The sequence below is a fragment of the Pteropus vampyrus genome, unplaced genomic scaffold (assembly GCF_000151845.1).
Source record: "Pteropus vampyrus isolate Shadow unplaced genomic scaffold, Pvam_2.0 Scaffold406, whole genome shotgun sequence".
NCBI classification, from domain to species: domain Eukaryota; kingdom Metazoa; phylum Chordata; class Mammalia; order Chiroptera; family Pteropodidae; genus Pteropus; species Pteropus vampyrus.
This window is the reverse complement of record NW_011889187.1, coordinates 151918-155202: the sequence shown is the minus strand read 5'-3', so window position 1 is coordinate 155202 and position 3285 is coordinate 151918. Positions and strand designations below refer to the sequence as shown.

Genomic DNA, 3285 nt, shown 5'->3' with positions numbered 1-3285 from the left:
CGGGGGCGGGCAACGCTGGGAGAAGCCCGCGCGCAGAGGGGGGAAGCGGAACCTGGGCTCCCCTAGGTCCAATCACCCCCGTGTGACAGTCAAGGGTGCTTCCCCCCCACCCAGTGCCCTGCATGCCGGGCCCGCGCGCGCCCCCGCCCCAGAGAGAGGTGCTCCTGCGGCTGCGGGACGCAGCACGTGCGGTCCCGGCTTCAAGCCCCTAGCAAGTTCCGGGCGTTTATTGGGACGTGTTTTCAGAAGGTGCCCTCTGCGGTCCCCGGGGGAGTCGTTGTCCTCAGGCCCTGAGTCCGGTGGGGACAGCGGGAAGGCAGGCGATTGGAGTGACGCAGCTCTCTGCGGGGCCAGTGGTTGGAGTGGGAGGAAGCCGGGCAGCTCGGCCCAGCCTCGTGGGCGCAGTAGCCACGTGGCGACGGCGCTTCCAGCCTCGCTGGCTCCGCTGGCTCCGCGGGCTCCGCGGGCTCCGGCCCAGGACCAAAGCGCTCCGCAGGCCTCACTCGCCCGCGGCGCCCTCCGGAGCTTCCTGCAGCCCGCGAAGCCTCGAAGCCTCCGGTGACCGCCCTCAGAGGGGCGGGAGGGGCGCTGCCCGCTGCGCCCCAGCCCCAGGACCTGACCCAGGAAGACCCTCTGGTTCCTGGAGGTCCCGCTGCGCCACACAGAGCCTTCCTAGTAATGTCCGGCCACCGGTTATATCCCCTCCTCTTCCATTTTCTCAGGCCGGTGCTCCTGCCCGGCGCCCGAGCAGCGTCTCAGCTCCTTCCTCCCCGAGGAGCGCAGCAGCGCGCATGGCGTCCTGTCCTCCAACCCGCACCGCCCCCCCCCACGCCACCCCGGGCTTGTCTACGCAGAGAACCCCAGATACCCCACTGCTCACAGTAAACTCTCATCTCCCTGGACGCTGTCACCTCGCAGTTTGTACCTGCCGTGGCCTTGGCTCAGTAAGTTTCTGCTAAACACCGTGGACTACTACTGAACACCCACCCCCGCCCCCACTGCCCTTCCAGGGTCTCCTCCTGCCTGGACCCCTGCAGCCTCTGCCCCTGGCCTCTCTGCCCCACACCAGCTGGACGTTCTCTGACCCCACCCTCCAACCAGCCTAGAGACCAAGTGCCTGGCCAGGCCCAAGCCACATGCCCTCCACTCCCACAGTTCCGTGTGCCCAAGGGGCCTGCCTGGGTTCTAACCCCATCTATTGTTACCGCTTCCCCCACCCCATCTGCTGTCCCCTTCAAAGGCCAAATGCTGCCCTGGACCCCAGGCCCGGTCGGCCACCTGCCCACACCTCCATCACCCTCTGCCTTGACACCTGGATACCTTTTCAGGGTTGTGTGGCAAGGGCACTCGTGGTCCTTGGCCAGCAGAAAAGTCAAGTTAGAGAGCTGCCACCCGAATCTTTTTTAAAAAGAACTGGGTGAAGTAGGAAGGATTAGCGTAGATGTTTAGCAAAGCTCGTCTCCTATGCAGATGGCGGGGCTGGGCGGGGTCCCTGCCCTGTGTGTGTGTCCCACCCGTAATTGTGCAGTGGGGGTGGTTGAGTCTGTGTGTCCATTCCCATACGGCTTTGCGTGTGTCTCTGGCTTTGCGGTGTGCACAGGCGCATGCGTGTGGTGCGCTCACGTGTGGTCAGCAGTGTCCTTGGGCCCTGACACGCCCTTTCGCGCTGCAGTCTCTCTGCCTGTCCCTCTGTCCGCCAGCTGGCCTTGCCCTGGGGAAGAATCTGAGCAGGAGCCTCTCACGTGTCCCCAGGCTCATCCTGCCTCCGCCCAGCCCCACCCACCCTTAAATCTGCCGTCAGAGGACTTGCCTCCGCAGGTGTGACTGTCTCTGGCCCCGGGCCTGTCTGCAGCTCCAGGAGGGAGGGGCTGGAACTGGGTCGGAACTGGGCCTGGGGATCTCGCCTCGCCCCTGGACCGCTAGGTCACAGCTGCTGTCCTCTCCCCAGGGGGTGGGGGAGGAGGCCTCAGGGCGGGGCAAGCCCACTTTGAAGGGCATCGGTGCAGTGAAGGGCGCCAGGGCAGCAAACAGCACTGACCCTGGAGGCTGCCTTTCTGCGCTGAACCAACCCGATCCTCGACCCACAGCTCTGAGAAAATGAACTTCGGGCTCATTCTTTGCATTTTATACCTCACCATAGAGTCACTGCTGGATGTCGCCGAAGTTCTCATGGCATTCATGGCCTTCTCTTGTTAGAGTTTTATTTTTTCCTTTATTTACCGTAGGAGTTCAGAATGAGTCACCCCAAGATGTGCCCGGGTGGCAGGCAGGTTCTGAGCTGCAGGCAGCCCAGACCCTGCGGACTCCAGAGAAACATCCACCCCTTCCCCCACCAGCTGCCTGGAAGCAAGGAATTAGGGGCCTGGCCCACAACAAGTCATCACCGGAAGTAACCTTTTTGACCTCTCTGCAGGGCAGGCCCAGCTTCTAATGACCGCACACCTGCTCTTATCATCTGGCAGTGACCTCCTCCCCTCTGAGGCCCCAGGCACCTTAGCTGATCCTTAGCTCAGAATGTCACATACTCCCATCTCCCCTGACCCTGCACCTCTCCTGTGTGTGGGGCTCCAGAAGGACACGTGCATTAAATCTGGTCATTTTCTCTCTCACGTCAATTTAATTATTGGACCAACTGGGAGAACCTAGGAGGGGAAGGGACACTTTCTTCTTGCCATGGTACACAGGGACACGTGACCAACATAGAAAATCTGGAAGATACAGACCCGCACACAGAAAGAGAAGACCCCTCTCTCCTTCAGCTCATACTGCCGTGCGCCCCGCTAGTCGTCCACAAGATGACACCCCGCCTCCAGAGGGGTGGACACCACCGTCTCGTCCCAAAGACACAAAGGTCCCAGCAGTGCCACGTGCTGGGGGTGGGGGCCCTGCACAGTCTGGGGCCCGAGGCCAGGCGCGGGCTGGGAGGCGGTGAAGATGCCGGGGGTGTGGGTCCGGAACAGAAGCCCAGAGGGAGGGCCAGCCCCCGTGTGCGCGGCCACACACGTGTGGTGGGGTGAGTCAGGGCAGTCGTGCGGTGGCTGGGCCTAAACTCCATGTTCTTGCCTCTCTCTTGTGCTGGTCTCCTGCTTCCCACGATGCTGTGGGTCTCACACGTCCTCGCGAGGGAGAAATGACAGAAGTGCTGTGCTTGTCCCCAGCTTGGCCTCATGGAATGGACACCAGTCGGGTGGTGACCGGCCAGCACTACCCACGAGGCTTGACTGATGGCCTCGCCGTGGCTGGAGGCAGAGGTCCTGGGTCCACCACGCCCAACGCTGTCTGTCC

At 62.8% G+C, this 3285-nt stretch overlaps 1 long non-coding RNA gene across 1 annotated transcript; it reads left to right on the top strand.

Annotated features, from left to right (window-relative positions):
- The first annotated feature begins 6 nt into the window (after nt 1-6).
- On the top strand, nt 7-2609 carry LOC111731901. Its single transcript, XR_002777368.1, has 2 exons — nt 7-944; nt 2226-2609. It is a non-coding gene; the product is annotated as an uncharacterized LOC111731901 (long non-coding RNA).
- The last annotated feature ends 676 nt before the right edge of the window (nt 2610-3285 follow it).